Source organism: Xenopus laevis, chromosome 7S (assembly GCF_017654675.1).
Source record: "Xenopus laevis strain J_2021 chromosome 7S, Xenopus_laevis_v10.1, whole genome shotgun sequence".
NCBI classification, from domain to species: domain Eukaryota; kingdom Metazoa; phylum Chordata; class Amphibia; order Anura; family Pipidae; genus Xenopus; species Xenopus laevis.
In genome coordinates, this window is record NC_054384.1 from 69,193,793 (window position 1) to 69,217,757 (window position 23,965).

Below are 23,965 nucleotides of genomic sequence, written 5' to 3' on the forward strand. Positions count from 1 at the left end.
AGGAGAATGATCTGGGGTTTGTACTTTCGAATAAAATCAAACACTAGTCTCCTTTTGATTGGATCCCCCAAACCCCGTACGTTCCACGACATAATTTTAACCCGCGCCATAGTTATCCCTTTCTAGATAGTGTGTGATAATATTGAACCTCGTATTGGAAAGGACATGATACACCTTTACCCCGTTAACTAGTCACTCTTTACTGCTGTACTGCAAGTTGGATTGATATCACCCCCCTCCCTTCCCCCCCCCCCCCCAGCAGCCTAACAACAGAACAATGGGAAGGTAACCAGATAGCAGCTCCCTAACACAAGATAACGGCTAGGCACCTATTCTCCAGCATTTTATATTTTCAAATTCTTTGTAAAGACAAACTCCATTTCCACTTTAAGTTTGATTTATTTATTGGGTTACAGAACAGTATTTCTGTGTTTACTATGGAATGTGCAGATCTTCTATGCAAATTAACAGGGCTTCAGGAGAACATGTTCCATCTCCCTCTTCCCCAAATTGTCTGTGCTCCCAGAACCCCCCCCCCCTCAATAAACCACCCAATTCCTCTTCAAATAAATGGCAGGGAAGGTTTAATGATGACTAAGGCAGAGAAATTGGACTAATCCAAAACAAAACTGGACACAATGTTAACAGGACCTCAGATATATAAATTATCATTGTTTGCAATATTCACATCCCATAATAATGGGATGGGTTGTAGGAGGGAGGAAAAAAACAAATCTTTGTTGAAATAACGAGGATGCAAATCACTATACCTCTTACAACAAAGAGATTAATATACTGAAACAGAACAGGAAAATAAATCTGTGGGTTTTACTCTCTCTCTCAAAAGGCTGGAGTGGACAAAATCTGCAGAAAAAATATACATTTATTTTCTGCACGACTGTATGTTTCAGGGCAGAAAGAAATCCTTCAGATGCTTCTTTTCCAACTTGCACAGAAAGACAAAATTGCTGTGGTCGACTCTTCACTCTGTTACAGAATTTCATATTTATCCACCAGGAAGGATGTTTCAGTAGAATATCTTACTGGACTGTTTCCATCCACCTGGTTTACTTTGGTCACCTGTAAAAAAAGATCGGAAGGTCATTTCAGTGGTCTGCAATAATGTATTACAATATAATATATTGTGTGTATTTACCGTAATGCATTAAGCAAAAGCTTATTATGTAAAAAGCAATAGGTTCACTTTACAATAAACAATATTAATAAAATATATTAGAGCAGACATTTGCATTGAATACATTAAAAGGCATGGAGCAAGTAGAGAGACAACAACTTTTCTGCACTAACATGTAGGCTACAGTAGTTCTTTTTGGACACAAAAGAGACGGTGACAGGGAAGCAGTCATTTGGGTGTCCAGCGATGCTGAACTCCAGGCTCCCAGTCTTGTTCTTGGAATCTATAACTGGCAGTGTCCACTCAAGTGTATTTCGCCTACTGTCATGGTGATAATCTCCATCTATATCTCCTATTACTGGAGATCCTACTCCAGCCCTGATGGAAATAAAATAAAATGACAGCGGTGTTAACAAAAAAAAATTGCACCCAAAGTACAAGTATCAATTTACAATAAAGGCAGCTCAAAACACTTAAATAAGTGCCAAACTTATATGCAGTAGGTCACTCAACTGCATTCAAATTTTAGTCTCGTTCGCACTCGTAGAGGCACATTTATCAAAGGTCGAATTTTACAAACTCCCATAAATTCGACCAATCGAAATTTATTTTAAAAAAAATCAAATTTTTCAAACTCGGATGAATTAAATTGACCAAAAAACTCAAATCGAATTCAATTTGAATCTAAAAAAAAAACCCTTCAATTTTCTCCAAATTGTTCCCTGGACGTCTTAACCAGAAATGCAGCAGGTTTTAGGTGGTGAATTGTCAAATTCAAGTTTTTAAAATGCCATAGTATGATAAATCTCAAAAATTGAATTCAATTTTTTTTTAAAAAACTCAAATCGAATTTGAATAACTCCCTAGATGAATGACAGTTTTGACCATAAAAAAAAATTGGCAAATTTGAATTCTCAATTCAAGCCTTGAGAAATCTCCCCCTTACTATCATAGCCCCTAGAGAAAGAATGCTACTCCCTTGGGAACTATATATGCAGATCTTTACCTTCATTTCTACAATATTGATAAAGCTGATACAACAAATATAATGGAAATTCGAATTAACAATTCGAACCGTAATAAATCAGCCCCTAAGCATACAACAAAAAATACAAAACCAATAAAAAAGGTTTGGGGGCCCTGCCCAAAATAGTTTACAATCTTCTATTTACAACATCATCTAGAAGTGGAAAGGTTTTAGAAAAAAACTGCCAACTTGCCTTGCCAGGCAGTACCAGAAGGACCAGACCAAAAGCAGAACACAAGCTCAAAGTCTCTAAGATCTCCAGAATTTTATCAAAGGACCTACAGGTAGCTCTCATCAATACCGTTATCAAAGTGAATGAATCTACAATTACAAAGAGGCTCCAAAAACCATGCTCCATGTTTACATTGATAGTGGGCAATACAGTTAGGTCCATAAATCTTTGGACAGACAACTTTTTTTCTAATTTTGGTTCTGTACATTACCACAATGAATTTTAAATGAAACAACTCAGATGCAGTTGAACTACTGACTTTCAGCTTTAATTGAATGGTTGAACAAAAGGATTGCATAAAAAGTGTGAGGAACTAGTCTTTTTTTTAACACAATTACTTCATTTCAGGGGCTCAAAAGTAATTGGACAAATTAAAAAACTGAAAATTAAATGTTCATTTCTAATACTTGGTTGAAAACCCTTTTCTGGCAATGACTGGCCGATGTCTTGAATCATGGACATCACCAGATTCTGGGTTTGCTCCTTTTTAATGCTCTGCCAGGCCTTTACTGTAGCAGCTTTCAGTTGTTTTTTAGATGTTTTTTTTAGCAAAGTCCAATCTAGCCTTTCTATTCTTGATGCTTAGGAGTGGCTTGCACCTTGCAGTGCACCCTCTGTATTTACTTTCACGCAGTCTTCTCTTTATGGTTGACTTGGATATTGATACACCTACCTCCTGGAGAGTGTTGTTCACTTGTTTGGCTGTTGTGAATCGGTTTCTCTTCACCATGGAAATGATTCTGCGATCATCCACCACTGTTGTCTTCTGTGGACGTCCAGGTCTTTTTGCATTCCTGAGCTCACCAGTGATTTCTTTGTTTCTCGGGATGAACCAAACTGATTTTGCCACTCCTAATATTGTAGCAATTTCTCGGATGGGTTTTTTCTGTTTTTGCAGCTTAAAGGACCAGTAACATCAAAAAAAATTTTTCAAAAATTCGTTAGTATACAACGAAAAAATAACACCAAGACAAATTAAAGTTTAAGTTTTCTTTATTAAGAAATAAATTACATAAACTCCACTTCCTGTCCTCTTCAGAAAAGGCGACCATCCATTCTGCAGCGCTTGACTTCTCCTCCCTGGCTATTCACTGACAGCGTGTCCTCTGCAGCCATCTCATTCTCCAGCTCTTCTTCATCCTCCCAGGAGCAGCAGTAGGAATGCAATGCCGGCGGGCTCCATTGGATTCACGAGGGGTGCAGGAAAGTAGAGGAGGGCAGTGTGTCCATTCCTGCCTTGAAGAACCGGTGCCGATACCGCAGGGTGTGTGTTCAGTGTGGTATATTAGCATGGAGTCCAGAAGCAGCCAGGAGAGGGGCCACATGAAGGGGCATGGAGCACTGAGCAGCTAACTCCGGGTTCGTCGCAACAGAGCCACCTGGTCGGTTATGTGCAGATCTGGAAAGAAAGGGAGGTTCCTGGCCCACAGCGCTGAACAGTAACCGGCCGGCAGCTCGCAGATGTCCACAGCGCTGAACAGTAACTGGTTCTTCAAGGCAGGAATGGACGCACTGCCCTCCTCTACTTTCCTGCACCCCTTGTGAATCCAATGGGGAGCCTGCCGTCATTGCATTCCTACTGCTGCTCCTGGGAGGCTTTGCTATTTTAAACTTTAATTTGTCTTGGTGTTATTTTTTCATTGTATACTAACGAATTTTTTGATGTTACTGGTCCTTTAAGAATGGCTTGTTTCACCTGCATGGAGAGCTCCGTTGACTGCATGTTGTCTGTTCACAACAAAATCTTCCAAGTACAAGTACCCCCCTCATATAAACTACAGGGCTTTTACCTGCTTCATTGATAATGACATAACAAAGGAATTGCCCACACCTGCCCATAAAATAGCTTTTGAGTCAATTGTCCAATTACCTTTGAGCCCCTGAAATGAAGTGATTACATTTTTATGCAATCTTTTTGTTCAACCTCTGCAGTTCAACTGCATCTGAGTTCTTTTATTTAAAATTCATTGTGGTAATGTACAGAACCAAAATTAGAAAAAAAGTTGTCTGTCCAAAGATTTATGGCCCTAACTGTATACTGCCAATGGTAATTTGTAGCATCCATAGAATATAACTAGGGGGAGATTCTTCCAAGCTATAAATAGGAGTCGTAGCTTAATACTGAATACAGAACATCCTTATACTTGGACCTTCAGGAAAAACACACACTATGAATAGGTTGCCTGCAAAAAGGAGAGAATGAGATTGTTGCTATACCCATGTTTACACTGTAAATGTTGTGCCTTGTTTGCATCACTTACGGTAGAGGAATGGTAATGACAACGTCATTCAGCTCCAGCCTTTCTTCTTGAAGCTCATATTCTATGTTAACATCACAGCCATTCCCACTTTCTGATGGCCAACAGTTAACTAAGGTAAGAAAAAGACATTTGTACACATTTTAAAATGTTCTGTTAGCAATTTTATTTCATCCTTTTTACAAACAGTCAAGGCATTTTCTGGCCCCCCGGTGTAGTTCTATGCTAGATGGTAACCTTTCATCAATTGATAAATACGATTCCTAAATCTCATAGGCTCCGCCATTACCACGCTAAGGTTTGATGTATTGTAAATTTGAAAACAGGCCGCAATTGTTCCGCAGACTTTGGACCTGCCTGGTGTATTTGTTTCAGAAAGACAACTGTAGTTTATATAAACAAACTGCTGTGTAGACATCGGGCAGCCATTCAAGCCCAGGATACAAAGTAGATAAATTCTGAAGAATCCCATTGTATACTACAGAGCTTATCAGCTATGTATCCTGTGCCTTTTCTCCCTTTTCAGCTTTGAATGGCTGCCCCTGTGGCTACACAGCAGCTTGCAGCTTTCTGTATCTAACAACTCAGTTTTACCAGTGCAGGGCAACAGTACATCATTGTCATTCCTTTAAAACATTTTAATTTTTGGTGTTCCTGTTCCTTTAATAAAAACTTATAAGTGTCAATAAGTGAAGGAGAAAAGACTAGTACAGAATATTTGTTATATAAAATATAGTATTTGAATTCATTATTTCAGGCTCAAGTCAGTATTGCTTAAAACCAGTGGCGTAACTACCGAGGAAGCAGACCCCGCAGTCGCGGGGGGGCCCGGGGGTACAGGGGGCCCTGCGGGACCTGCTTCCTCGGTAATATGCACAACAGGCAGGGACCATTTCGGGACATTTGCGCTGACAATCACTGAGTTTTTGTCCCACTTCCTGCCCCCACACCGGAAGTTCAAAAGCAGAAGACTCTCTAATGCGATCGGTGCCAGAGTATCATCATAAATCACTGTGTGCAGCGTGTTACGTGAGATAAAGTTTTGTACCGCACAAAGTTTTTTTTATTTAAGAGCGTGCACAGTGATTTATGATGACAGTCTCATACCGATCCTATTCCTCAGACTATACGTCGTCATGTTCCCCTGTATGACACCATGATAGCTTCTAGAAATTCCAACCTTAAACCTGGGATAGCAAGTATGCTACAAAGGAATGTTCTGTGCACACAATAAGGTATGGCCTTTTATTTCATTATTTAAATAAGCAGAAAGAAAGCACTTGTCTTTATCAGAATGGAACGTCCCTGTGCAGGTCCTGGTGTTTCCAGGGGTCAGTAATGCACACACTATTATTAGTAACCCGACAGATAAGTGGGAAATAGAATCCTGTGCTGGATGTGGGGTGTAATAGACTCCCTGAGACTGTGGGGACCAGAAGTGAATAGGGGTTAATTTAGCTTATGTTTGCACATTTATGATTCAACGGCCAGTTTGAGTACAAATTACAGTAAAAGTGATGTAGCCAGTGAATAAAAGGGGGAACAAAATACTAAATCATTTGTAAACATTATGTAAAATAAAAGCATTACAAAATTGCATTTTCAAATAGTCTTTGAATACAACCCTCTCCAAGTCTCAATAATAGTAGATAAATGGCCCCTTTAAAACCAGCATTTCTGTAAAATAAACAACAGCAATCAGTGGCGTAACTTCTGAGGAAGCAGACCCAGCAGTTGTGGGGGGTACAGGGGGCCCAGCGGGACCTGCTTCCTTGGAAATATGCACAACAGGCAGTGACTATTTCGGGACATTTGCGCTGGCAATCAGTGCCGGACTTTGGCCAATTTCATCCAATCAGGCCCGTGCCCCCTGGGGCCCCACACCATGAAGGTAGCCACTACAAGCTGAGTTTTTGTACCACTTCCTCCCCCCACACCGGAAGTTCAAAAGCAGGTGACTCTCTGACTGAAGATGTGATTGGTGCCAGACTATGATCATCAATCACTGATGCAAGGGTCTCACCTTCCTTCATGGCAGGAGCATCCCTGATTAGTAGTATCAGGGTGCACATCACAGGGATGACGCAAAAATTGCAGTCAGGGACAAGTTAGAAGTTGCCTGGACTGGAATTCACAATAGGCCCTGGCATTCCAAGTACACAGAGGCCTGATCACCCCCCTCCAGCCAGTGTCGGACTGGCCCACCTGGATACCAGAAAAACTCCCGGTGGGCCCAGGTGTCAGTGGCCCCTCTTGCTTCTAATCATTTGGCCTATTTCTTGGTCATTTCCTATTTCTTTATGAAAACAAATAATAGAAGAAAATTGAAAGTAGATATAAAAGACTAGGAAAATAAAAAGGTTGAGTGAGGAGAGAAGGAATAATAGTTTGGAAAGTGGGCCCACGGTCTAAGGTTTTATGGACCATGGGTTAAGCTTTTCTAGTGGGCCAACGGTCTAAGGTTTTTTGGTGGTCCCCTAGCACCCCAGTCTGACACAGCCTCCAGCCCAATAAATAGTGACTGTCTATGGCAACATACAGCAGCCCATCTGGCCTGGTTAGAAGCCAGGGCAGGTGGCAGGAACCAAAGTCAATGGTAAAAAACCAAGAGACTACACAATAACAAAAGGGCTTGAGCAGGATCTGAAACATAAGCCAGTTTGGGGGAAAATTAAAAGAGGAAGTAACATTTTTTCCCCTCCAAAAGGATGATGTTTTGACAGTAATAGGGGGACCTGTTGTACCAAGTAAATTGACCCTTCATGTGGCCCCTGCTGTTAGTTTCATTTCACTCTTAGTAAGCACTAAAATGGAATTTAAAATAGTTTCTTCATTACACAATCCTAAAATACCTTGTAAGGGCAAACATATAAAATCCCATTTTTACATTCTTTAATGAAATCCTCCCACTATTTTCTGCAGAGGGGGCCCTGAAAAATTTTTTGCAGGGGGGCCCTGGCATCTGAAGTTACGCCACTGCTTAAAACAATTAGCTATTTTTCACTTTACCTGGTTTTCATTCTTATCTCATATGCTGTTTGTGGCTATCTTTTAAATAAGGCTTGTCCATATATTAATGTGTAATATCAACTTTAATATGGATTTGGGCGTCCTGTTTGTAACCAAGTTAACTCAGTACTTACTGGTGAGGGGAATAAAAGACTCCTCTGTGGTCTGTAGTCTCCACTTCAAGACGCCCACATCACTATTCACGGGGAAGGATTTTTCCGGGTTTTTCAGCCCAATTACGGAATCTGAAGTGAAATTTTTTTGTCTACATTAGGATGAGTCTGAGACAAGAAAACAAAATAATATATGGCAGCCATTGATAATCAGACTGAATGTCTATAAAAAGATTTCACTTAATTTTTCAGCCTTACCACCACTGTACCACTGTAAATGAGTGTACAAAGCATGGTATACAAAGACATTGTTAAAAAGGTCTACTTGTTTATGTATTTAAAATTAATATTAATCCATTTTGATTCCTTACCTGCAGCTGTACTCCTTTTTTAACTTCATTATCAATGTGGACACGAATCCTGCCAAACTTGTCATCCAACACCCTGAGCATGATAAGTCCATGGACCTCCATATTCTGAAGGCCTCCATCCCGACTGCAGGTAAGGGAGATTTTTTCTTCAACTCTTAAGTGAACACTGTGGATAAAAATAAAGATTTAGTCTATAAAATGTCAAGGGTTGTTTTTCTACAAAATAAAAAAAAAGTATCAGAAATCTGTTCACATTTCACTGAAAAAATATTCCCATGGCCCCGTTGGGAGATGCAAAGCAGACATAGGGATTATAGCATGAAAGGAAAGCGATTTGGCACAAGCTTGTTTTGTTTAACCAACAAATTGTTACAGATATAAAAATGAATATGTAAGTTACCAGTCAACAAATGGAAAGCTGGTCTGATAAAGGCAGCTTTGAACATAAAAATCTAAAAATGTTCAAATTGTCACTTGTATTCCTTGTAAATGAGTGCATTATGCCCCCTTCCAACAGATATGAATGCTAAAGAAGTTTTGATTGTTTTTCCTTTGCTAACCTTTCTTCCACTCAAATGTTAAGAGAACAAATATAGGGTTCTTCACATTTAACTAAACATAAAAGCATGAATTAACTTTTCTTATTTAGGTGTATATATACCGCACAAAAAATACCGGTTAAAACAGATTGAAGCCTATTTTACCACAACTGAAAATATCAGACTGTCATTGTAAATTCTCAACACTCAACACTGACCTCTCCATGTTCACAGGGGGAGCAAGCACTTTGGCCACTTCTGACGGTCTCTTGCCAGATGAAGGGGTGACGATAGTTTCTCCTTCAGATTTCAGTTTGTCCACAAAATGATCCACCTCCTTTCCTTTTGCTCCAAGTTTCAGGGCTTTGCCAGAACCAGAAGGCCTTCAGGTGGCAAGAAAATAAGCTTCATCTAAACACTTTTTGATAACCATAATTCTACACTTCCCACTAAATAATAATAATAATATGCAGTTAAATGAGAAGGAAAGGCTAAAACTAAGTAATCTTTATCAGAAAGGTCTACTTTATATAAATACACTAGTAAACCCTCAACATAATGAGTCCTCTATCAAAAGAAACACAGCATTTCTTTCCTTCTAGTGTGTATACATGGGCTTCTGTATCAGACTTCCTGTTTTCAGTTTAAACCTTCAGGGCAAGGACTTGAGCATGCTCAGTTTGCTCCTCTCTCCCTCCTCCCCTCTCTGCTGTAATCTGAGCCCAGAGCTATGAGTGAGCAGGGAGAGACTCGGGCAGGAAATGATGTCACACCAAGCTAATATGGCAGCTGCTTTCCTAAACAAACAGAGTTTCTAGAGCTGTTTACTCGGGTATGGTAAAGAATTCTGCAGAATAAATATAGATTTATAGCTTGCACTATTGTGGCTAATCTATTGGCAATAAACTGCTTCGGTAGATTTGCTTCTATTTTAATCTGGTTTGCAGTTACATTTCTTAAATGTATTCTCCCTTGTATACCTTGATGGAACAGGAGCACTCTTTGTTTTCTCTGGTTCAATAATAGTCTCTGAAATCAGCGACACTGCATTGTTGGACATGGAGGAGCCACCTGAACTTCTATATCCTCCAAATCCAGGGGCCTTCTTTCCCTGCCGCTCTGCATCCCTTCTGGCCTGCTGAAGCTCCTTGGCCTTACGTCTCATCTCTGCCTTGGCTTCTCTTTCCTGTGTCTGTAAAGAATGTAGAAAAAAAATTACATAAACACAAATCAGAAACTTTTTTTTTTTTTAAATGTTTTGGGGAAAGCATTCGGATTTAACTATTTTTGCACACATGCAAGTTTAATGTGGACAATACCCTTAGAAATAATATTATATACGTATTTACATATATGGTGGTAGTGCCGCAAGGCAGTCCGTTTCTGGATACGAATATACACGATGATTACAAATGTGACAGGACTTTCACTAAAAAAGGATCCAGGGGAATCAACAAGCGAATCCCAGGAATTAACAAATTCACCAGGAAATTAATAACGCATATTTTCTCTGCCTCCAAACAGGTCATTGCAGCAGCCTGGAAGTCTCCCATCTTGGACTTTCCTGAGGTTAAACGGAGGCTGGATAATGTTCTCATTCTGGAGAAACTAACTAGCTACACAAATGGTGCGCAGAAATCTTTCCACAAAGTCTGGTCCCCCTGGTTATCATACCGAAATATCTCTTTAACCTAAATGCTCTTAGTTGTCCTCCCACTCTGACTCAAGGGATACCCTAAATTTTCTTGACCCAATGCTGAACCTGTAAGTGGAGAAATGACGACAGTACTCGCAAGTGTTAAAGGCAAATGTTTGTTTGGTTTATCTGTTTCCTTTTGATCATTTCTTTTCTTCATTTTCATTCTTCCTTTTTCTTTTCTTTTTGTATAATTTCCTTGCCTGCTACTTAGGCAACTCTATTACACAACTCAGGAATGTATTTTATGTACCAATGCGACACAATACTGCTGCAGCCTGGGAATTGTCCAGTGCCTGCAGATTCTGAGTTTTACTATGTACCCATTTTTGCTATATGCTGATCTTTGAAAATAAAAATTTTAAATACAAAAAAATAAAAATAATATTATATAAATATATATGATTATTATTAAATGTGAATGGGGGGGCACTAATTCTGATCGATAGCCATGTGCTATGTATCCAGGTCTGTTCAGAAATTGGGCTGATGCACTACATTGACTAAAGCAATGCATCAGCAGGTGAGGAAGTGAAGACATGCAGCTCCTCTTCACTTTCTGCTGTTCTGATCTGTTTGCCCCATGAGCTGAGTGAACAGGCAGAGAATGCATACCAGCCTTAAAAGAAAAGGCTAAAATGAAGTAAGAAAGGTCTATATAAATACACCAGTCAACCCTCAAAGTAATGATGCTCTGAGTCCTCTGTCAAAAAAGCACAGTATTTCTTTCCTCTATTGTGTACACATGGGCTTCTGTATCAGACGTCCTGTTTTCAGCATAAACCTCCAGGGCTAGGACTTGAGCATGCTCAGTTTGCTCCTCTCTCCCTCTCTGCTGTAATCTGAGCCCAGAGCTATGAGCAAGCAGGAAGAGACTCAGGCAGGAAGTGATGTCACACCAAACTGATATGGCAGCTGCTATCCTAAACAAACAGACAGCTTCAAGAGCTGTTTACTCAGGTATGGTAAAGCAATCTGCAGAATAAATATAGTGTTATAGCTTGCATTATTGTTGCTTATCTATTGGCAATAAACTGCTTTGGTGGCTTTCCTTCTCCTTTAAGTTAAACAGGAGCTAAAAGAGGTGATTTTGGGTGCTTCTCTGCTGACCAAAAAATGCGTCAGAAATGGTGCAGAAAGGTGCACTGCATTAAGGTTCTGATAAAAATCCCAATAGTAATTATTTTCACATCCCACAAACGTATTGATAAAAGTGCAGAGGGTTCAGAATACCCTTGGTAATAATATAAGAACTCAAATTCTCTAAACTAATCGATGGTACCAATCAAGGTCAATAGAAACGAAGGTTAGGAAAAAGTGCCTGTGGCTATATAGTTACTTCCATAACTTTCTTCAATGGATCATTAAATATCCATTACTACAGCTAATTAAAGGACAAACCAGTTATACACTGAAAAGAAATAAGAGCTAAGATCAGAAAGTGTAACGAGATTCAGACTGGTTCTTAAGTTACAGTTTAAGGAGAACATTCTCCATAAGTATGATATGCCATACCTCCTGCATAAGTCCTTATTGTGGCTTCCCATAAAACAAAGAATAACTTACAAACTCGTCCTCATGAACTTCATATGGCAGTGACCCTCACTGTAACCTACAGCATTTAATATCCCACCTATTTGTGTCTGTAAGTTACCCTTCCATTTAGATTGTAAGTTATATGGGGCAGGGACCTCCATCCTCTTGTCTGACACTAAGCTCTAAATCTTTATTGTACATGTAGCCTTACCTCTCTGACTGCCCGGAACACCTCATGTGAGTCCATCTCTGTGAAAGTTCTTATTTGAGACAAATTCACATTCTCTCTGTATCCAAGAGCTACAATCTCATCAAATGCAAAGATCAGGTCAAAGCAGTGGTCTGAAATCTCGGTCTCTTCCAGAGCTCTGCAGTACTCCGGAATCTAGATTAGGAGCATACAACAACATATATTATGAAATATGCATGGATCATCTATATATTAAAAAATGACCACCCTTGTCGAGCTGGCAAATTGTAAGGACTAAAGGTTAATTTACATTATGAGCAAACCTACACTATGCTACACTCTGCATCCATTCCAAAACATATTAATACATTTTGAAATATAGTAGTATGGAGGCTCAGTTACCATTTATAGTCATCGGGGGAGAAGACATTTAGCTTTATATATTAGTATTATAACATATCTATCTATCTATCTATCTATATATATATATATATATATATATATATATATAGACAGATAGATAGATAGATAGATAGATAGATAGATAGATATGTTATAATACTAATACTAGTATATAAAGCTAAGGGGCACATTTACTAAGGGTCGAATATCGAGGGTTAATTAACCCTCGATATTCGACCAGGAACTAAAATCGTTCGACTTCGAATATCGAAGTCGAACGATTTAGCGCTAATACTTAGATCGAACGATCAAACGATTATTCGTTCGATCGAACGATTAAATCCTTCGAATCGAACGATTCGAAGGATTTTAATTCATCGATCGAACGAATATCCTTCGATCCAAAAAAACATAGGCAAGCCTATGGGGACCTTCCCCATAGGCTAACATTGAGTTCGGTAGCTTTTAGCTGCCGAACTAGGGGGTCGAAGTTTTTCTTAAAGAGACAGTACTTCGATTATCGAACGATCGAATAGTTGAACGATTTTTAGTTCGAATCGTTCGATTCGAAGTCAAAGTCGTAGTCGAAGGTCGAACTAGCCCATTCGATGGTCGAAGTAGCCAAAAAAACACTTCGAAATTCTAAGTTTTTTTTATTCGAATCCTTCACTCGAGCTTTGTAAATGTGCCCCTAAATGTCTTCTCCCCCAATGACTGGTATTTATGGGAACAGAGAATCTCTGTAACATGTATTCAACATTGATAAGCATCTCAAGGTTGACAATATATGATGTTATGTATGTGTGTGTGTATATGTGTATGTATATATATATATATATATATATATATATATATATATATATATATATATATATATATACACACACACACACACACACACACACACACACACATACATAACATCATATATTGTCAAGCTTGAGATGCTTATCAATGTTGAATACATGTTACAGAGATACTCTGTTCCCATAAATACCAGTCATGTATACATAGCGTGCTTGTGCTATGTCATCATTTACTTATGGGGGCCGATTCATTAACTTCAAGTGAAGGATTCGAAGGTAAAAAGCTTCGAATTTCGAAGTATTTTTTGGGTACTTCGACCATCGAATTGGTTAAATTCGATCGAATTCGATCGAATTCGAACGATTCGAAGTAAAAATCGTTCGACTATTCGACCATTCGATAATCAAAGTACTGTCTCTTTAAAAAATACTTCGACCACCTACTTCGGTAGATAAAACCTACCGAAGTCAATGTTAGCCTATGGGGAAGGTCCCCATAGGCTTGCCTGTGATTTTTTTGATCAAAGGATTTTACTTCGATCGTTGGATTCAAATCCTTCGAATCGTTCGATCGCAGGATTTGCGCAAAATCGTTCGACTTCGATATTCGAAGTCGAACGATTTTAGTTCCCAGTCGAATATCGAGGGTTAATTAACCCTCGATATTCGACTCTTGATGAATCGGCCCCCTAAGTGTACACTCCTGAAGTGTGTCAGCTTGTAGAAAGGGGACTGGGGAGAGACAGAGCAGATAAGCAAACATCATTGAGTGTGGAAGGAGCTGAAGTAGTCACCACACATTTTCACACAGGATTGCAACCAAGACAAAATAAGGAATTAAAAAAAAAAAAAAAAACCCTTTAAGGTTAGATTTATTATGGTTTGACTTGTAAATTCGAATTTAAATTCAAACTCGAATTCGAGATTTATCGTACCTTGACCTTGGGAACAACTCAAATTCGATAGTACGCCACCTAAAACCTGGCGAGTTCATGTAGAGGTCAATGGCAGAGGTCCAGTGACCCATTTGAAGATGTTAATAGTCTTCCTGATATTCAATTTTTTTTTTTTTTGGAGAAAAAAAAACTCTATTCGAGTTTAGTCAAATTCAATTTCGGGTCAGTAATATTCTCTTGAGTTTTATCTTAAATAAGATACTATTCAAGTTTCGAGGTCATTTGAGTTCATTCAAGGTAAAGAAAAACTCTATAACTAGACCTTTGATAAATATGCTCCTTAATGTCCTTCCATTTTGAATCTTAGGGTCTGTCCACACGGGCCCATTCGGGGAAATTAGTCGCCAGGGCGACAAATCCCCTCTTCTTCGCGGCGATTAATCTCCCCGATCTGCCTTCCACCGGCTAAAATAAAAATCGCCTGGAGGCAGATATTCAGAGCACTTTGTTTTCCGAAGTTGCCCGAAGTTTCCTCGTGAGGCAATTACGGGCGACTTCACAAAATGAAGCGCTCCGAGTGCCTACCCCCAGGTGATTTTCATTTTAGCCGGCAGAAGGCAGATCAGGGAAGATTAGTCGTGAAGAAGAGGAGATGTCGCCTGGTGACTAATCTCGACGAATCTGCCCGTGTGGCCAGACCCTTAATTGTACAGGTGTCCGAGCAGAACACTCTGTGTACTTACCACCCTCGAGAACAGTCTGAGTGTTTCAAGGTCCTCCGCCAGCAACACCTGAGTAACAATATAAAAAAGTCAATCCTAGCACTGGAATTTTAAAAGCAGTCATACAGTTAATGAATTTATTTAAAAGCAACAGAAGAAAAACTATTATCCGCACCTTTGCCGTTGTTAACATTTCTACACATACTCTGCCTCAGGGCAAATGCTAAAAGATTATGGGTTTGTAGGTCTCCTGCTTTTCAGTTTATATAAAAAAAAAAAAGTGTCATCTATGCATGTAATCAATGGGTGCCCAGAGATATGTGAGCATTGAAACGGAAAAGCTAAACTAAATTCTTCTTACTACGGGCTAAGAAGACTGTGAGTCAAAGTAAACTTAAAAGACAAAGTAACACCCAATCTCCTGGAGATGTTTGTTTTGCACTGCAGTCTGCCTGTCACAGTTCTGTGCATGTTCAATATGGTGTTTGTCCTTCAGTAAAACACCATAGTAAAATCAAGAATGATGACAAACAGGGGCATCTATTGCGGTTTCATCAAAAGTCAGTGGAACAAAGGAATGCCCATAGCTGTGACCCTAAGGCCACGTTTCCCAACCAGTGGCTCACAAGCAACATGTTGTTCACTGACCCCTTGGATGTTGTTCCCAGTGGCCTCAAACCAGGTTCTTATTTGTAAATTGTTGGCCTGAAGGCAAACTTTAGTTGCATAAAAACAGGGTACTGTCAAACAAAACCTCCTGTATGCTGCCAGTCCACATAGGAACTACTAATAGCCAATCACAGTCCAAATCTGGCACATCCAGGAATTCTTTACATGCTTGTGTTGCTGTCCAACTTTCTTTACACTTGAATGAGGCTTACGGACACAAAAGGTTGGGTACCCCAGCTCTAAGGTATCCAAACTGCAGTAGTATACTACAATGTAAGTAGTAATTTTGAATAGATGTTTTAGAGACAATTGGGGTTATGTAATAAAAGGCACTAAGTTTGCCCAGGGGCAACAACCCATAGCAACCAATCAGCAGGTAGCATGTACTTGTCATCTGTTTAAATGAAAGAATCTTATTGGTTGTCATGGGTTACTGCACCTGGGCAAACTTAATGCCTTATATTACATATGGGGGAATATAACTTATTTTCTTTTGGGCAGGGGCACACAGGCAGATTCGGGGGGGATTTAGTCACCTGGCGACTAATCGCCTCTTCTGTGGGCGACAATCTCCCTGAACTGCCTTCCCCCTGCTAAAATTAAACAATTACCAAGAAATACACTCCCTCTTTCATTTACTTAAAGGGATACTGTCATGGGAAAACATGTTTTTTTTTTCAAAATGCATCAGATAATAGTGCTGCTCCAGCAGAATTCTGCACTGAAATCTCTGTTTCAAAAGAGCAAACTGATTTTTTTTTTAATATTTAATTTTGACATCTGACATGGGGCTAGACATTTTGTCAATTTCCTGGGAGTCCTCAGTCATGTGATTGGTGATCTGATAAACTTCAGTCACTCTTTACTGCAAGTTTGAGTGATATCACCTCTCCCTTCCCCCAGCAGCCTAACAACAGAACAATGGGAAAGTAACCAGATATCAGCTCTCTAACACAAGATAACATCTGCCTGGTAGATCCAAAAACAGCACTCAGTAGTAAAAATCCAGGTCCCAGTGTGACACATTCAGTTACATTGAGTATGAGAAACAATAGCCTAGTTCCATAGTGCAGCACAGGCTCTTTCTGAAAGCACATGACCAGGCAAAATGACCTGAGATGCACCTACACACCAATATTAAAAGTAAAAAAAATACACTTACTGGTTCAGGAATGAAATTTTATACGGTGGAGTGAATTATTTGTAGTGTAAACAGTGTAATTTAGAAATAAAAACGACACCATAACAATCATGAAAGAATCCCTTTAATTGGCCTATTTTAAGCACTGAGCTGACTCAATGAAGCATTAAATCGATACACAGATTTGCAGTGGGTACAAAAAAAAACATATTTTTGCTTTTAAGAGTAAAAAGAGCAGTAACACCAACAAATGAAAGTGTATTAAATTCATTAAAATATAATGCACTATTGGCCTGCACTGGTAAAACTGGTTTGTTTAATTCAGCAACTCGACTATAGTTTATATAAACAAGCTGCTGTGTAGCCATGGGGTCAGCCATTCAAGCTGGAAAAAGGAGAAAAGGCACAGGATAAACATATCTAACACTTGTGCTGATCAGTTGAGAGTTTGTAGCCAGTATGGAATTAAAGATTTTTAAATATTGGATTTATACAAAAATATGAAAAGTGGATATATTCAGCCTCTACAGAAAAAGGAGAACTGCTACCTGAGCATGGATTAAAGATTTTCACAAACCATTTACAGGGCTAGTATAGACATATGCTAAACATGAGAAAAGTACATACAAAATCAAAAAACGTGCTGGAAATGTATTCTGCGTATTCTTTTAATAATAAAAACAATCCATATAGTCAAAATTTTGCTATAATAAATTGGAAAATTGGGTTGTTAACCATATAACACACCCCTCCATTTCCTAAACTGCAGCCTATAGTAGGCTTTGAGATAAGGAGCAGCACGAGACAACGTAAGTGGATAGTCAAACATGCTTATTTTTGTTTGATTGTTTTCTTTGACTATTATTACTGCAACTCATGGACAATAGCCATATACAACGCAAATGACCATGTCACTACAAAAATAATGCAGATAATAATTTAGTGCTAAGAGAATACTAAATATTTACTAACGGTATACCAGTTAAGTAATAAACAAAAATACATATTATACAGTTTGGTAATGTCAAAATATCCCATAGATACACCCATATCCAAATAGACTAGGATGAAAACACACAAAAAAAACAACATAAATCAGGAAAAGAGTGAACACAAAGTCCAGAAAGGCAAACAAGATGAAACTGAACAAAAATGAATTTTTAAGAGAATGTCACATAGGCACAGATAAGTGACTGTAGATGGAGCGCAGCATTGGTGCCAATTTCCTGCACCATTATTTGTGAGGTCTATCATTGTTCCCCCAGTCTCTACCCCATATAATAATGCATGTATTTGCCCCACCAGTCTTTCTCTGTATCCACATCTAAATAATGCCTGTTACATCTCTTCCAGCCTCTCTGTATTCTATATAAACAATACAGCTCTGCTCCCCCAATTGGTCTCTGCATCCCATTGAAATAATGCCTGGCAGTCAACCTGTCTTTAGTAAACCATATAAATCATTCTTGTCACTGTCCCATCCAGTCTATGTACCCATATAAATAATGTCACTGCTCCACCAGTCTGCCTCTGCATCCCATATAAATAATAACTTGCTGTCAATTTTCCATAGTCTGTCCCTGTATCTCATATCAACACAGAATGGCTGTCACTGCCCCCCCCCCCTATGTCTATTTATCTCAAATGAAGAGGATGGCTGTCACTGCTCCCCGGGTCTGTCTCTGCATCCCATATAAATAATAATAATCATCAGAATAACCCCCAGCTGAGAGCTTGTTTTCATCCTGCCCCCGCTGTGCTTATGTCTCCCTGTACTTTACCTTCCCTGTCCTGTCACGGTAGCTGCTAGTTCCAAGTTGCTAACAGGCCGTGGGTGACGTCACACACACGCGAAAGTCTCGGGGAACGTCTCCGTCACGTGACATTCAGCGCATATTCGGCGCCTTCTTCAAATGGTGGTCAATCGGGGATTGCCTGGGCTGGAGAAGAACCCTGCCACAGTGCAGCACTGAATGAGTATGGGGCTGAGCTGGGTAGCATTAGGTTTTTTTCTTGGGGCAGGATTTTACTGCGGTCTTCCTTACTGTAATATGGGGGCGTTTGCTATTCAGTGGAGGCTGCTAATCTTTTACATACTTACATTTGCTGTTGCTGGACGTGTCTCTGTATGGTGTGTGCCCTTAATTTAAGAGCTTATTGGAGCCTACTTATTTATGAAATTTTTTTTATGCCCTGCCTGCCCTCTGCCCCCTCTGTGTTCCATGCCCTCTGCCCCCTCTGTGTTCCATGCCCTGCCTTCCCTATGCTCCATATGAAAACTAGAAGCGCCGAAGTGAAGGTCCTGGGAGAGGAGAGCAGCGATCCTCAAGTGAGTAACAAGCAGCCTTACCACTCCAGTCATGTGGTTCACTAAGCAACAATTCAGAAAGCACACAGACAGGCTGCCAGAAACACTGGATCCATGGGCCAACACGGTTAAAAAAATTTCAATTTTATTCAGAATGTTGCATTAAAAGCATTGTGCAAACGTAAATGAATTGCAGGCAGAGTGAGAGCATGGCTTGACATGTTTCGTGACTCAAACTAGTCACTTCCTCAAGAAGCCAATGCGCTCTCTGCCAGATACCCGTATATGTAGCTAACCCCCTCTGCTGTTCACTTAGGGAAATAGATAAAACAACATAGTAATTAAGTTATAAATTAAATGCTACAAAGACAGATATATAAAAACACACAGTCACTACTATCGCCCATCATAAATGAATATTAATAGTATAAATATGGCCCTTAAAGAATTAATCACTTTACACCCTAATAGTATAAAGAATTATTCTGGGTTAATATAGATTGAAATATATAATATAATAAGGACCGTCTACATACAATATATACTCATGTGTGCTTATTGTATAATTTAGCAGAATGCAATTTGGAGGAGATTGTAACATTGGGGATACATATTGGTAAACGATATAATATACAGAATGCAGTGTAATTGCCATAATACATAAAAACAATAAATATATATATAACTATACTAATGTATGCACATCTAGAATACAATCTCGCAAGAGAAAGAGGGGGAAGATGTAGCCACAAAAATAGAAAGCTGTCAAATCATGTAATGTAACTCAGTCAATCTACAAAGAGACTAACTTCCCAATCCCTATTCAGGCCGCTGGGCATAATGGTATCTAGAGTGTAAATCCAAAGGCCTCCCTCTTGAGGAGTCGCTTTTCCATATCTCCTTTTCTGACACCTGGGTTTACTAGATCAATAATTTGAAAAGAGATGCATGTACTACCGTCGTGTTTCTCTAATAGATGTTTTGCCACTGCTGAACTCTTATCGTACTTAGAAACACATCTTAAGTGCTCAGAGATCCATTTCCTGACCGGTCTAATGGTCTTACCAATATACTGTACACCACACCTACATGTAATGAGATAGACCACGTATTTGGTGCCACAATTAGCAAAAAAGTTAATCTTTAAGACTGGGTGCCTGTCCTGGAGGTGAATTCCTTTGAGGGCCTCATAAAATCACATGCAGGGGCGTAACTACAGAGGAAGCAGACCCTGCGGCTGCAGGGGGGCCCAGGAGGTACAGGGGGCCCCATGAGGCTCTCATTGATGAGCAATTTGAACATATGTTGGTAAAACAGGACAGACACTGGATATGTTGGGGGCCCTAAAATTAATTTGCTGTGGGGCCCAGCAACATCTAGTTACGCCACTGACCACATGAATGACATCGTGGCCTCCCGCACTTATAACATCCCTTGATACTCAGCCAATTGGACTTGGCCGTGTTACTAGCCTCTGAGTAGAGGCTGGGTGATAATTGTGAACCTAGGCTTTTTCCTTTCCTAAATGTAAAACCTGGTTGGGAAGGTATAAGTTTATTCAAAACTGGATCTTGCCTCAAAACATTTGCGTATAATCTTTTGGAGGCGGGGGGTATCAGATGTATACGTAGTAATTACACGGGGATATCGTGATCCAGTATGAATCGTTGTATATTGTCCTGTATGGGTATTGGAACTAGTACAACTGGATTTGTTATTCAATAAATTATTACGGTTTGCACCGATCGCCCTGTCATATGCCTTTTTAATGTCTGTTAGGGCATAACCCCTCGCCAAGAAACGATCCCACAGGGGACATCGCCTCCTTATTGAAGGAGTCCCAAGTGGTACAGATCCGTCTCAGACGTAAAAACTGACCAGTGGGTATCCCTCTTTTCACATGCTTAGGATGACTACTACTAGCATGTAAAAGGGTGTTCCTGGTAATGGGTTTACGATATAACTCAGTATGTATATAGTCCCCTTTCACAGTAAAGACAATATCCAAACAGGGGATCGACAGTAAATCCATCTCCATGGTAAAATTGATGCCCCAGCCGGTGTCATTACAGTAACTAACAAAGGCGTGCACTGTACTAGGATCCCCATCCCATATCAAGATCAAATCGTCAATATATCTAAAATATTTGACGATATGTGTGCGAAAAGGATTTTTAACATCGTATATGTACATGCGCTGCCATAAGCCCATAAAGAGGTTGGCATATGACGGTGCAAACCGTGCCCCCATAGCCGCACCCAGCTTCTGTAAGTAAAAGAAGGAATTAAACATGAAGTAGTTAGTACTTAACAAATATTCCAACGCTTGGACCAGGAACTCATTCTGTAAGTCACCATACAAACGGGATTGTTTAAGCCAAAAATAAATGGCCGACAAACCCTTGTCATGGAGGAATATAATGCGGTAACATCTAAGGTAACCCAAATATAGGTGCTATGCCAAATTGTCCCCTGAATTTTGTTGATACAGTCTATGCTATCTCTCAGATAGCTGGGTAATGAGGTCACAATGGGTAATAATAAACGATCCACATATTCCGAAAGAGGTTCATTGAGAGATCCAATACCTGAAACAATTGGTCTGCCCCGTACGTCAACTAGACTTTTGTGGACCTTAGGTAGCCAATGAAAAATCGGTATGCGGGGACTCAATCTGTTAAGGTATATAAACTCATTCTCATCAATGATATGATTAAATCTGGCCCAATCTAACAAATGTGTAAGTCTGCTCTGGAACTCCCTAATGGGGTCACGGTTCAAAACCCGATAAGTAGTCTCATCGTGAAGTTGTCGTAGGGATTCTGACAGGTAATAATCCGCATTCAAAACCACCACAGAACCCCCCTTGTCTGCATTCTTAATTACTATAAACTTATTAGCAGCCAGATCAGACAGCGCCTGTCGTTCCTGGTTACTGAGGTTATTGCCAGCCCTATCCCTATGACCAGAGGTTTTCAGTCTACATAAATCTGCAGTGACTAATTTTTGGAATAACTCTATGTGTGGACCTCTGCTTTCTATGGGATAGAAATCAGATTTATCTTTTAGACCTGTATGTTTGATAGGTCTAAACAATTCGTCTCCACTAAAATGTTCATCTTGTAGATCCTGTAACATAGTAATGGCGCATAAATCCTCAAAAGTAAACATAAATGAATCATGTGCAGGAGGTAATGTACCCCCTTCCTCATCCTCAATGGTGTTTAAATCATACTCATTGTGGGAATCAGAAGCATAGTTACTGCCATCAATATCTACATTCGTATTGGTCTCATGGGACCGAGATTCAAAATGTCTCAAAAGGGTAAGCCTGCGGATAAATTTGTTAATGTCTACAATAGTGTCAAAAGTTGGCATGCCCTTACAGGAACAAAGTTCAAGCCCAGGTTCAGTACTCTGGATTCCGCCTCCGTAAGTTGATAACTAGATAGATTGATAACGTTGTTCACATCTAGTAGTCCCTCATTAGCCACTGCCCCTGATCCATCAGAGACTAGACCCGTCCGGTGTTCTCCTTGTTCACATTTTCTCTCCGTACCCACTCCACATCTCGTGGATCGTCGATGTCCAATTGGCTCCTCGTCTTCATTCGTTTTCTGTTGAATTGGGCGCGTTTCTGGGTTTTCCCACCTATGGCACCCTCAGTCTCGCCTTGGGACGAGTCCCCCTCTTTGTATAAAAAAGACGAAGATGACGCCTCACTATCTGATGTCTGCGGGTCAGTATCCTTGAAACGCACTTTCTTCTCTGACTTTTTATTGGTGCGTGTGACATTCCTTGGACGATATTTGCTATGGGAGGATTGATAGGTGCTACGGTAATTCCAGTCATAAATACGATTGAGCTCATAATCCTTCTTGTCTCGAAGGAACTTCTCTCTCTTTGTGTATTTTAACTCAGTTTCTAACTTGTTCACATGCTTGGTTATACTCTCCAAACGGCTAGCTGTTTCAACATTGGCCTCTCGTTGGAGTAAATTTGATTGTATCTCCTTGATGTTCATTTGAACTAGCTTATGTTGTTTGGAATGAAAATCTACAATTAGTTCCATCATTTAAATGAGCATGAAGATAATACATTATTCCACGACTCAACAAACTGACGAGATACATCGGAGAAAGCTTGAAATTTCTTAATGTGGAGGCCCCTAGGTATACGGCCGACTTTTATATAGTTTTCTAATGTGGATATATCCCACCACAGACGCATTTCCTTTATCATATTACGTTCCAGCTGTTTGCATAAATCTAATGAATCCTCAGAAGCCAAAAACACGGAAAAATGCCCTCATTGGTATCCGAAAATATATCGGCAGCCTGCCTCTCTCTCAAATCCATATTGCTTAAAACAGCGCTCATGCAATCCACCCTGCCCCGCCTGTGTAGAAGAAGCATGGTCCTCCATTCTGCAAATATCCGTATAAATATGACTATATTGGCACTCTCATAATCACAGCAGCGGAAAAAATATATGCGTGTAGAACAGCACGGGGATAAAGACACTAAAAATCCATTCTTGAGAGAGCAGGTTAAAACATCCTGCCCGTGAAACAGGAACGTGTATTCAGAAATCAGCGTGTGTGTTCAGTATATTAACCTAATGTGTTCCTACAATAGACTGCAACAAAGTATAACCGATGGTTGCAGATTAGTGTCAAAATATGTCCAGGCGTTGAAAAACACAGTTCCGCTTACTTATCGTATATAAACCGGTTCATCCGGTACAAATATATGAAATGCCATAGTTCCACCTCACCAAACACCAGTCCTCCTCGGTGCAGTCAGACCAGAAAGTGCGCCATATGAAAACTAGAAGCGCCGAAGTGAAGGTCCTGGGAGAGGAGAGCAGCGATCCTCAAGTGAGTAACAAGCAGCCTTACCACTCCGGTCATGTG

The 23,965-nt window shown here is 39.8% G+C and overlaps 1 pseudogene; it reads right to left on the minus strand.

Annotated features, from left to right (window-relative positions):
- Window positions 1-379: 379 nt before the first annotated feature.
- LOC121396037 lies at window positions 380-22,428 on the minus strand (annotated as a pseudogene).
- Between the last annotated feature and the right edge of the window lie 1,537 nt (window positions 22,429-23,965).